The sequence below is a fragment of the Arachis stenosperma genome, chromosome 5, assembly GCF_014773155.1.
Source record: "Arachis stenosperma cultivar V10309 chromosome 5, arast.V10309.gnm1.PFL2, whole genome shotgun sequence".
Classification (NCBI taxonomy): domain Eukaryota; kingdom Viridiplantae; phylum Streptophyta; class Magnoliopsida; order Fabales; family Fabaceae; genus Arachis; species Arachis stenosperma.
The window spans coordinates 136,543,390-136,557,298 of record NC_080381.1 but is presented as its reverse complement, the minus strand read 5'-3'; the positions used below and the strand labels follow the sequence as shown (position 1 = coordinate 136,557,298).

Here is a 13,909-nt window from a genome sequence, read left to right as displayed (position 1 = left end):
TTAAAAATTTATTTAATATTAGCCGAAAAAAATTGGTTTCTTAGCGTTACTCTTTTATTAATTAGTAAGAAAAAGTTTGTTACCTCCAAATACCGACAAACATGCGTATTCCTTAATCAAATACTAGCCAATCTTAGAGCTGCAACTGTATTAGCTCCGGATGAAATACCAACCTACAAATAATCTATTAATATATAATAGGAGTGTAGTAGTGGTCTTCGGTTGACATGTGGAACATCATTTGCTTGACAAGTGTATCTCCTAATTCAATGACATCTGGCAACCTAATACAACACAACAAAATGAGTCAATATGTAGAGTAGTATACCAACCCAACCCAACCTCAATGGATATAAATCAAAGATTTCAAATTATAGTATAAAAGGTATTGAAATAGTTTCTCACCAATAAACACATAGCAGTTTAATTTTTCTCAAAGCTGCGTAAAAATGTCTGAAGGGTATGATATGCTAATGAATGTCAATGCCAAGAAGCTTGAATGGAAATTTCAGGTGTATGTTGTTCGTATATGGGAAAATCCAAACAGGTACAACCAAAAGGAAGTTAATAGCATAGAGATGGTACTTCAAGATATTAAGGTAAGCTGTTAATTTTATTTACTTCATTTCAGTTCGTTGTTGATCAATGAGATTCTTATGGCAAATGAATTTTTTTTTTCCAGGGAGGAAGGATCCAAGCGTCAATCAATAAAGGTTTATTCAAGAAGTGGAGGGGTTTTTTTGAGGAGTTTAAAATGTACACTATGAGTAACTTCATAGTTGTGGACAAGATGGAGAAGATTAAAACAACAAGAAATAGGTGGACTTTGAACTTTTCCCACAGAACAGTTGTGGTTCGTGTGGAAAATCCAAGTTTTTCTCTCGAACCCTTCTGCTTGAAGCCTATCCCAGAGCTCCTTGCTGCCGAAAAGCTTGATGATTCTCAACTATTGGGTAAGCAACTACTTTGTCTGTTTCTTTAGATAGTAACCATCCTTTCCAGTATCTTTCATATTGTGACTTATTTGGTATCATTCATTTTTCGTTAGACATAATCGGGGAGGTTGTTGGGAAGGAGGACCCAAGGGATATAATCACAAGCAAAGGAAAGGAAACAAAACGTATGGTGGTTGTGATAGCAGACCTAGAGTAAGTTTCTTGAATAAAATAGACAAGTTTTGTGTTGTTTGAAACAGTATACATCAGTTTAATGTGGATTTGTATGGTTTTTGTGTTACGCAGTAACAACAATCTTGATTGTGTGTTATTTGGTGACATGGTCGATCAAATAGTTCCCCATCTTGAAGATGGCAGGGTTGAACCACTAATAGTGGTGTTGCAGTTCTTTAAACCCAGCCGATGGAATGGTATGCATAAACATGTTAAAATTCCTAACCCACTCCATTAGTACAAGTGGTTTGTTTACGAAAGTTGGTATGTGATAAACCCATGTTTACTAAAGGCAAAACTGATTCTTATTGTTCATGTTTTCAGAAAAGGTATCGGTTCAGAGCCACTTTGATGTCTCTAAAATACATGTTAATCCTGACATGAAGGAAGTACATGATTTTCGGAAAAGGTTTGTCTAACAATCAATGAGAAGCACTTTTTTCTGTTGTGTTCCCAATTAATGACGTTGTTTAATGGAATGAATGTGCAGCTTGCTTGACAGTGTAACCTCTAATTCGGTCAGGATTAGTCAGGTATCCGGTCATGGTGTGCAATCTGGTGCTGCAGAACTGAAAAGAGGAGGTGTCGTAGTGAAATCAATAGAGGACGCACTCAATTCAACAGAGGTCAAATTCGCTAACACTTTTACTAATAATTAAGTGTATTATGCATTCATTAAACACAACAATGATGGTTTGATACTTACACCTGGGCTTGGTGCAGGAAGGTCCTATATGGATTGGCGGGACAATTGTCTCTATCAATGCTGGCAACAACGATTGGTTTTACAAATCGTGTAGGAAGTGTCCAAAGAAAGTAGAAACCCCAATTGGAAATCGATATGAATGTTCCAAATGTGGTCACACACATGGCAGTGCATCCCTTAGGTGTGAGAGAAGACTTAATTTGGGTGCCTTTAATAGATTTCAAAGAATAATGTTTTCAAGTTTCAGATGCAGTTTAATTAATATTAACTTTCTTGCATGAATTGTAAAGAATTTATCCCATTTTATTGGTCTACTAAACTATTTGGCAAGGGAATTTATTAAGAGGAAATCCTTTTTGACAATTGGTATTGCATATTTTATAATAGGTACAAGATTGAAGTTATGGCCTATGATGGAACAGGAAGTATAACTATGTTAATGTGGGATAGAGAAACAACACAGCTTATAGGGAGACAAGCTGAACAAATCAAGGATAAAGATGTTTGTTCAACATATATCCCTTTCAGATATCAAATTTTTGGATTTTTTGTGCATATACACTAATTGTGATTTGTTCATTCTTTTAAATTTTCAGTGTTTGGAAGGGGAAGGTTACCCCCCAACTCTTGATAACATGATGGATAAAAAGTTACTCTTTAAAATCAATGTCAAAACAGCCAACATCAACAAGCATGACCAGGTTTACACTATCATGAAGATATGTGACGATGAAGACATTGTAGAAAAAAATTGCCCTATGGAATTCATCAGCAATCCTTCTGACGTGTTAACTGTATGTATCTTCTATATCTATTGCTGTATAAACTAATAAACATTCAAGTCAGAAACTGGCTATAATATCTAAGAAGGATTATTGTGTGCCTTTCTGTAGGAGAATGGATCAGCAATTCAATGGATGTTTCAGCAACTGTGGCTAATCTCAAGTCTGATAATAATCTCAGTGCTCTGTGGTGTATTTAAAGTTTACATTAAACATATGAAGGACATCTATGGATAATTAGTTTATTGTCAACTAACCCAATATACACGTATGTATTCCACAGGATGTTGTGGAGGATTCTGTCACAAGCCTCAAGTGCAAGACCCCAACTAGGAGAGCTCTCAATGGGGTAAAACATGCAGTGTCGTTGAACATTGACAATGAAGAAGATTTCCAACTCTCCACTAACAAGTTAGGCCAAAAGGGTGGCAGAAGAGGCAAAAGATGCAGACCATTGAATGTGATAATTAACCCTAATCAATATTTGAGTATAGTTGGGAAATTACACATGATGCGTTGCCTTTTGGTTATATAATATATCAACCAGTATTAATTTAAGTTTGCTATCGTTTTGAGTACTAATGTATGCCTTAATGAACAAGTTATTTGGGTCTTTTAGAAATATTGTAATATGTGATAACCAGTATTGATTTATATATGCTAGCATTTTGAGTACTAATGTATGTCTTCATGGACAAGTTATTTGTGTTTTTTGGTAGTATTGCAGTATGTATTGTGATGGATTAAACACATGAATTAAGACTTTGGAAGGTACTAATAGCAAGTATAAATTATCAACAATGTCTATAGATTTATAAAATTCAGACGTCATACTACCATAACCAAGGCTTCTATTTCATACTTGAAATCACAGATATAGCGGCTTATGCATGTCTGAAATAAATTGATCTGCATGACTATATAAATGCCAAATGAATTTTAATTGCTAGACCTAATGGATTTCTGATATAAAATGATCTGCATGACTATATAAATGCTGAATGAATTTTAACAGGTTAAAACTTCATTAGATTTATATAAACCCAAATTGTAGTGAATAGTAGTAGACTCATTTTCCCAGAAATATAATTTTTTCCAAATCATGCCGTGTTTGTTTTCTAACATCGAGAATAAGAAAGTTCACAATGGTGTGATCTGTTGACTTTATAAATCTTTGCAGGATACTCACTGCAAATTGCCTAAGAAGTAGACCCATGAAAGTTTTGAAGTTTCATCTATATTTCAACCTATCCGTATAAAAGTATTGACGTTATCATATGGGTGCAGTGATGTGTATGTGAATATAAATTTGGTAGAACTTACTTAATGCATGGCTTCCGTTTAGGTGAATTAAAAGAAAAACTCCAGTGCCTTCGTCATACCTGATAAAAAGGGAAGGCTAATTGATGTCATAAAAATTAATACTGTCATGGGTGGACCAATTTAAATTGAATTAATCAATCCTGGTGATTAGCCAACAAATTTGGGCTCATCAATTATAATTAACGTAATTCAGTTACTTAATTAATATAATTAGCTTATACCATTTGATATCTATCTTAATAAAACCTTAAATAATTTGTGATATATTGTCGTGTAGTAGATAAAACCTTATATTGTTATCTACATGTCCTAATGATTCAAACAAAGTAACATTGGATGTAGATGTTCCATTACAATAATGATAGCTATTCATCTAACTTTATTACTTTATATATTGTCAGCATATACACTAGCCACTTAGCTTTTTTTGTATACTAATAAAATAGTCATAACTATTAACTTCAAATTTGCATATCCATACAATGACTTTTGTTTAGTCAGGTAATAATTTATAGAAAGCAATCAACACAAAACCTTTCCTAAATAGTGAATGGGATGCATGCATAGAACTTTGGATAGGGAGATCAATTTAGTTCGTTATGAGATATTAGAAATTTTTCCTAAATCTATGAAGCTAACTTTGAACTTCATCAAGTTCATATCTCGATGTTAGTCCTGCTACATGTTTCATGCCAATTATATTTTCTTTTCAATTCCGAATCAAAACATGGCTAATGACAATGAGAATATAGCGACACCCCATGTACGACAAAATATCTTTTCCATGGAAAAATAGTTCGACATACCACAAATTTTTAATAAAAATATTACTTTTTATTTAAAGGATTGATTAGCCATATTAAATTAGTTATACATGTGAAGATTAAAATTCGTAGAACCCACTTAAAAAACTTACTAAATACATCATGTATATAATCGCACTTTAAGTATTACCATTTTTTTGATGCAACTGATTTTATTATTGACTTTAGTTAGCGTGTTCTCAATACATATGACAAGCCATCGATAGGATTGATAATCACCAAATTTCAAAGCTAGGGAACAAATTTGTTAAATTTTGACTAAGTCCAATAGTACGGAATGCCTATCAAGATCCCGCTGCACACAGACCTTTTCCTAAATAGTGAATGATCTGAATCTATATACCATTGGATAGGGAGATCACTGTGTAACGTATGAGGAATTAGAAATTTTCCTCAAATCTATGAAGCTAAAAGTTTTCTCCAAATCTATGAAGCTAACTTTGTACTGCATCAGGTTCATAGCTCCATGTTAGTCCTCTGACATTTGAAGATTCAAATAAAATTACACATTTCAATGCGAAAATCAAACCTTGCTAATCTGAATGAAGAAGGCACTGAGACCCAATGTACAACACAATTAGGATTGAATTATAAATAAAGTTATGATTATTCCAATTAAAAACGTCTAAATATAGTAATAATAAAAATAAAGTAGTTTTCAGTTTACGATTATATATCTATTAATATATAATAGTTCCTTTTTATATATAAGGTTGTGATATTCCAAATTAAATTAATTATATTTTTTAGATTGAAATTCGTAAAACCCACTTAAAGAAAGGCACTAAATCCGTCAAGTATGTAATGGCAGTTTATATATTACTTTACCTTAGGAATTGATTTTATTATTGACATTTTATAAAAGAAATAACTTATAATATTGGATAAAAATATTATATAAGTAATAAATGTATTAAGAAAAGTGTTTAGGGTTTAAGTCTTAGTACTTAGGGTTATATCTAAAATGCTTTATGGTTTAAGTCTTGGTGTTAAAAAATAGTTGAGCTGCATCATAGGTTTAGGAAGTACAATTTTTTTAGAAAAGTACAAGTTAAAAATTTTTCCTTAAAGAAAACCAGTTGTGGTTGCTGCAACTCATATGCTTTATAGGCAGCAGAACTTGAATATACAACAAAGGAAAATCTACTAAACAAGATAAACAATACCATGTTACACCATATTCAGCTAAGGCACTTTAAAATGAAACCATTTGCTAGGTCAGGGCTATATAAAAAAAATTGTGATTTAGCTTTTGAATTCCAGTTAGGTACGTGCCAAAAGTGCAGGTATCTATGCTAATGACCAACAGATAAACTGCTCACATGATGGGTTCACAGAGCTATGTGTCATTGGAGATGATGACACATACCTTATTAATAAAAACGTGTGCTGAGAATAGAGTCAAAGGATAAAGCAATTTTGAATAAAGCAATTATTCCTAAATAATAATCAATTGTGAAAACTCGCATCAATGCAAATATACAACCGTTTAAGGAGGTTTATCCTAAGCAAATCATATCAAGTAACTGCTGGACAAAAAAGGTTTGAACCTTATTTCGAGAATTACTTTCATAAAAAATTTCTTAAAATAAAAATGAAACTTAGGCTATACTTATATGATATTTCAACTATAATTTATTAGAGTGGATTACAACAGCATGTATGATATAAATTGATCTGCATGACGTATAAATGCCAATGAATTTTATTTGCTGGCTTCTATTTCATACTTGAAATCCACCCATATAGGGCCTGGTGCATGTCTGGTATAAATTGATTTGCATGACTGTATACATACCAAATGAATTTTAATTGCTGGACCTAATGCATGTCTGATATAAAATGATCTGCATGACTATATTGCTGAATAAAATTTAACTAATAGTAGACTCCATTTTCCCAGAAATATTATTTTTTTCCAAAATCATGTCGTGTTCTGTTTTCTAACATCGAGAATAAGAAGGTTCACAATGGTATGATCTGTTGACTTTATAAATCTTTGCAGGAATTCCTAAATATATGAAAGTATAGCTGCATACAGAACCTTATACTAATTAGTGAAAACATGTGCTGGAAAAGGAGTCATAGGATAAAGCAGTTTAGCATAAAGGAGTTATGCCTAAATAATAATCAATTGTGAGTGACATCTTGCAGGAATCCTAAATATATGAAAGTATAGCTGCATACAGAACCTTATACTAATTAGTGAAAACATGTGCTGGAAAAGGAGTCATAGGATAAAGCAGTTAGCATAAAGGAGTTATGCCTAAATAATAATCATGTGAGTGACCATGGTCAATATAAGTTTTTTATGGATAAAAACCCTAACCCTTGCAAATACACAACCGTTAATACGTTTAGTTTATCCCTAGGCAAATCATATCAAGTAAGATCTTATCACAAAAGGTTGGAACATTATTTTCAGAATGTTCATCAAAGAATTTCTTAAAAATTAAAGAGATATCAGGCTATACTTATATCATATTTCAACTAATATCATTTCAACTAATAATTTATTAAGGTGGATTACAGTAGCGGTTTATTTGTGAAGATACTAAGTCACCTATTTTTAGTTACAATCACATTTTATTGGTCTGTTGAACTATAGAACATTGATTATAACAACAGAAGATTCATTAGTTCATGGTTCACTTAATTGCTTTATCAATTCCATTAGTAGCACACTTCTTGAAATATCCCAACTATGGGGGGATATCATATTAACAGAACTGCTATGCTATAATCATATAGATTATAATTAAAAGATTATGCTAAACCAAGTTGTTAAGTATTAAGCACTACTAATACTCCATATATTGAGAAAAGATATCTGCTAATGACATAACTATGGATCTAGCACCTTCAAGAAACATTACTTAAAAAGGACAACTTGGTGGGGAGTTTTTCTTAAGGAATAATGTTAGAAAAACCAATAATAATTATGTTCTGCTTGAGTGGGATTCCAACATTTTACCATATATCCCTAAATTAAAATACATTATCATATAATAGATGTTTTATATAGCTCTTTTGCCTTGCAATAAAAAATTATTTTTTTAAAGTAACCACACCCACGTCCTTATAGAAGGATTAAACAATTCTGCACATTCACACCCATATAAGCTAATTATATAAATAGGTTAGAGTAAACTGTTGTGTGGTATTCCAATTGAGTGACCATTCCTCTAAGTCACTAAACCCCATTAGCCAAACGTTCAACCCCTTTACAGCCACAATGAGTGATATCCCACCAAAGAGATGCGATCTTCCATTCCTGAGTGATGATATTATCTTAAAAATCTTTGTGAAAACAGATCCAAAGACAGTAGGAAAGTGCAGAAGTCTGAGTAAAGCTTGGAATTCTAGACTATGCACCAACTTATTTATCAAGCAAAACTATAAGGAAACCAAAGACAGACCGAAGCATCATTGTTGGAATTGGGTCCCCCCCAAGTGATCAAAACTCAATGTGGTTTGTTCGAGCCTCAGTTGATACTGGGCGGCAGTTTAATTTCAATGTTCCGATAGAAATCAACCATTATGGCTTCTACTCAATCATAGGCTCCGACCATGGAGTCATTTGCTTGAGGATTTCCATGGGGGTCTCAATTCTAGGCTACTTATGTGGAATCCCCTCACCCGAAAGAGGCGTTTTGCACCAGACGAAGCTAGCAAGCACTGCTGCCACGTTGTATCTCTTTATGCCTTTGGGTATTTGGAAGATAGTGTGGAATACCGCATTGTGCATGTACACAAGCGACACTACTCTGACAGCACCATGTCCTGGAGTATTTATAGTTCAGTGGAAAGGGAGTGGACTCATGAAGGTTCATTTGAAAGCAATGTTCAGAAGCTTGGACCCAAATCTGTTGTGGACAATGGCGTCATTTACTGGATAGGTTGGGAACGACCTAACTTTCCTGAGCCAGTAAGCATTATCACATTCAATCTCAGGCACAGATCTTTCCATGAGGCTACAATACCTGCAGAGGTGAAATCTGAATATCACTCCCTGACTCCCTTTAAAGAAGGTATAGGATTATTAACCTATCACAATGTTGGATTGTCAAGACAGATATTGGTTTGGGAAATGAAGCAAAATGGGGAACAAAATCTTGATTGGGCTAAGATGATCAAGGTTACTGGGCTTGGAATTCCATACAGTCCTTCTTTATTAGTTGGTAAGGATATCATATCCGTAATGGAGACTAGGAATGGTTCTAAACTGTTCAAATGACACTGAGGACTGATCTACTTATAACAAAGCTGAGGTTCATGGAAGCAAGAAGAGTCCACCTGGCGCACCGATTTTGGCAAGAGCACGTTAATGTAAAGACAATCACTCTGCACTCCAATGGACTGTATATGGTTTAGTATATCTTGATGAGGGTAGGATGAGAGTATAACGATTCCGGTTATTTTGTTTTGTGCCACTCAGTACCTAGACAATTTGTCTTATATGATAGGCTTTGTCCACTTTCTTTGATTTAGGAGTTATTTCCTTTTTGTTTACAAATTATAATGTAATTTTATCAATGGAAGGCAACCATGGTAATAGGAATGGTTTATCAATTTGGGATAGCCTGAAAGATTAGTAGCTTTATTTTGCTAGATTTATTTATGTTTTCAAATTCAGGTCAATATCTATGTATTAGCAATATATGTAATGGTAAGAGTGGCTTGAAATGATATATTTATTGTTAATATATCTTATTCTGAAGAGTATAGTGAAATGCAAGCTAACACACCAATGAATCTTGAATTAAAAAAAAACACTCACTAATCTATATATTGACATAATCTAATTAAGGAAATGATCACTAATCCATGTATGACAATAAAACATAAGTGTTCTATCAAATTATGTTGAAACAATAATTAAATAAAACTGTGATCATTACTATTATCTTTTAAAAAGTTATTTATAATTAGCTTTTACACACAAATCGATTTTTAATTTTCCATGACCATTACTCAGATTATTTACAAAATATAGCTAGGACACAGAGAAATTGCTGTGTGGTCCCAAATTGAGGGGTTATGCATATGAGGGTTTAGATTTTGGGGAACTCAAATCAAAACACGAAGTTTTAGCAATATCATGTAAAAGGCAACATCCATAAATTTATAAGATGAGTCACTAAAAAAAAATATCATTCAACTTCAAAACTAGACTTTGAAAAAATAAATGAAATAATGGTATTTTTATGCAAATTCTTAACACAATGCACGTGAAGTTTGGCCACTCATCAAGTTATACTTCAAAATAAGCAAGAAAACAACCATAGTGAAAACCTATGAGAATATTTTGCTTCTGTGGACAGATAACGAAAATCTTTTCCATACCACCATGTGTAGATGAAGATGAATATGCATCTCTTAAAAATAAAAGGAAGATGAACCAGCATGACAGCAATGATCATGCAAACATCACAAACCACCAAGATGTGAATTATATACCAACGGAATCAGTTCTCCAGCAAGATGGCATTCAAGAGATTAGACAAGGTAACTAATTAATCAACCAAAATAAATAATAATGTAGATTCTTTGACCAATATAAGCCACTTGGGGGGTCAATCTAAACCTTAGTAGATTAAATTTTCTTGCAAGCTAACAACTACCTTAATATATACTTCACATAGTGCTCGCTCAAACAAATATAGAAGAGCCCTTTCATGAAGGAAAGGAAAACAACATTTGCCCAGATTTCAATGTCATTGGTATTCAAAGAGAAACCAATAGTCAGGTTGGACAAAGAAAATTCCAGAATACTGCTTACCTGACAGTTTTGGCAACGCATAGATGGTTAGAAGATGCAAAGTATGCTAGGAGGGAACGAGCTATCAAACTAGCTAAGAAAAGACAGCGTACTGATGGAGCATGTCAACAAGGTAATACCCTTTTAATACTTAATTTAAGTTAGAGACTTTATTTTAACGTCTTAGTTACATATACATTAGAGGCTTTAATTTAAGTTATATATATATATATATATATATATATATATATATATATATATGTTCATGTATTGGATTAGATTTAAGCTTAAGAAGTATATACTTATACTGAATGCATCTGGACAGTGAGGAATCTTGGACAAACTATGGGAATTTTCCATTAACTGCTGAATGTAAAAAGTTAAACACCTTAAAACCTGGGTTATATAAACACATACAAGTGTCAAAAAATTAGTGCAGATTTTCTTAATGCATTTACTTTGTCATGTGGTCAAAAAAATTATTGTTACGATAATTTTCATTCATGAAAAATATGGTGGCAGGTCCTCCATTCAGGCACTGATGTTTTCATATTCTTATCTACAGGACAGTCACAATTCAATGGAAGAAGCATGGAGGGACTTAGCCAAACAAGGGGTTCTATACCATTAAGTAATTACTATTTAGATACAGATTTAAAAGGCTACATAATTTTTTTCAAAAAATACTCGGGTTAACCTTGAATTCGTAATGCAGGCACTATAGATTGCGTACATAACAATGCAAAGAAAATGTATGAAGAGGATAAGGAAAACAGCCTTTGTTTTGTTAGTAATGGAAGGAATGTAGACCTAGCCATAAGGGTGGGAGAGAATGTCAGCAATGGACAGTATAATCTGAATGAGGTTCCCCTTCAATCAACCAATACATTAGCACCAGAAATTCCAATGATAGGTAATGAAATAGATTGTAAACAATTCACCAAACACTTATCTACCAGTGCATATCGGGTAAACAAATTAACTTTTGGATATTCAGACCTTGCAAAGCATGCTAGGATGAAAAGAGCATCGAAACGAGCTCAACAAAAACATACCAGTGTTTCTCAAAGTAAGGAAGGTAAAATTTATTTTGTATGACCAGATAACATTCAACCTGAATTGCTGAAATGATATATAGATAATCAGGTTTTTGGTGCTCTTAAAGAGAACGAATTTGTATCTCAATAAAAGAGAGATCTATTTTTGGTTAACAGGTACAGTAGATATAACTATATCGAACCAAAGCAACATGGATTGGACTACAATTCAATGTAAGCTAAATGAATTAAATCTTTATATTATTACTTTAAATTATGCAAGAGATAATTATAGTTGATGATGGAGACAGTGCATTTCAAAATACAGATTCAGGTGGTCCAAGAATAATTCAAGATAGAGTGGACTCAGTTCAATCTAGCAAGACAAAAATATCAAACACTATTAGTGTAAATAGTATGGCGGATAATAAAGCACAACAGAAGAACTATGCACAAGGTACATGAAACACTGACCATCCTTTGTTTTAAAATATAAATGAGGCCATACTTCTTTTTTATGAAGATAATGTTGCCTATATGTGTACTAAAACTATCAAACCAAACAGAAGAATTTAGAAATGCCAGAAGGAGCAGAAGGTTGAAATTAAATGCTTCAAGACAAAATGAGACCAAAATCCACAACCAAGGTATTCATAATTAATTCTTTTAAATTAGGAGTTAATAATATATCTATATGAAATTAAAATCATACCCAACCAACCACTTTTCTGTGTTGTGGATAGTATTTTTCAATGCTTAGGATCTGTTCGAAATTGGTAAGGACAATTGTTTGTTATTTTAGATATATCCTCCTATAACTATTCATAGCCAGTTTATGAGTAATTGACTAATAATCAAATAAACATAGAAGTCAGTGTTCATTTTCTGATCATATTAATAATAGGATTAATGAACAACAGTCATTAGGTTATGAGCAGATTTCTACATTTCGTCTATTAGTAAGAATGTGTCAATTATCAATAAATTCATTAACATAAAACTAACATTGTGAAATTTCTTAAAATGATGTAGGTACAAGATCTGGCCTAAGATCTTCCAATACCACTAAAAAAACAAAATCTAAAGAAGGCGGTACGTACTAGATAAAACATGTTTTACTGACACAAATATAAAAAATCTAAGACATTCCTAATAATATCGTATCGACTTAATTAATCCTTCTTGCTGCTTGCAGAGTATGTACACATGGGGGATGCAGTGTATGAATGTGAGCATTGTAATGCTCTTTTCTGGTATGACGAAAGGTCAAACAAAAATTATAACACAGGCCAACCTAAATTCACTCTATGTTGTAAAGGAGGACAAGTCCAAGTTCCACACTTACAAGAAGCTCCTAAAGTGTTGTATGAGTTGTTATACGGTAATGGTCCAAAGAGCAAGCATTTTCGTGAAAATATTAGATCTTACAATAGCATGTTCCAGTTCACATCCATGGGCGCAAAAATAGATCGTGGCAGGAATAATTCCAGAGGACCACCAACTTTCATTCTCTTTGGTGAGAACTATCATTTAATGGGTAGTCTCATACCACCCGAAGGAAGTATGGCCAAATTTGCGCAATTATATGTATTTGATACACAAAACGAAGTCCAAAACCGCATGGCTGCCATCAGGTTTGTCATCTTTTGATTAACGCATTATTAATTAAAATTTTCAGAGCCAAAACATTGTAATTTATATGCTGCTATTATAATATTATACTTGATTTGCTGCCGTAGGGGTGAAGAGAACAAGCAGATTCATGAAGATATTGTAAGAGATTTGAAAAAAATGCTTGATGACAATAATATTTTGGTCAAGGCATTTCGTATGGTCAGGGATTCAATTGCTAAGGATTCAAATAACTCGATCAAGCTTAGGCTACTCGGCAAAAGAAGAAAGGATGGTAGAAGATATAACTTGCCCTCAACCGATGAAGTGGCTGCTTTGATTGTTGGAGATTTTGATATAGATAAGACTGATCAAGACATTGTAGTTGAGACACAAAGTGGAAGATTGCAAAGGATCAATCAACTCAATCCAGCTTATTTGGGATTACAATATCCTTTGTTATTTCCTTATGGGGAAGATGGTTACAAAGAAGATATACTTCTTAATAAGCGGAATCATAGTGGTGGGAAAGGACGACAAGAGGTGTCCATGAGGGAGTTTTTCGCATTTAGAATTCAAGAAAGATTAGCTGATGGATCTCCCCTCTTATATGCAAGAAGACTATTCCAACAATTTTTGGTTGACGGATATTCTATGATTGAATCAGCCAGGTTGAACTATATACGTCAAGAGCAA

General features: G+C 33.1%; 1 long non-coding RNA gene across 9 annotated transcripts in view; it reads right to left on the bottom strand.

Moving 5' to 3' along the window:
• The window catches only part of LOC130980010 (uncharacterized), a 28,107-nt gene that overhangs the window by 968 nt on the left and 13,230 nt on the right, over window positions 1–13,909 (bottom strand). For 4 of the 9 annotated variants that reach the window (XR_009086842.1, XR_009086844.1, XR_009086845.1 and 1 more), the window contains 2 exons: window positions 3,981–4,039; window positions 84–284 (listed from right to left, as the gene is read on the bottom strand). This is a non-coding gene — a long non-coding RNA (uncharacterized LOC130980010). Of the gene's footprint in view, window positions 1–83; window positions 285–3,980; window positions 4,040–10,157; window positions 10,587–10,824; window positions 11,979–13,909 lie in introns of those variants that run through there. The other 5 variants (XR_009086846.1, XR_009086847.1, XR_009086849.1 and 2 more) reach the window with 3 other exon arrangements.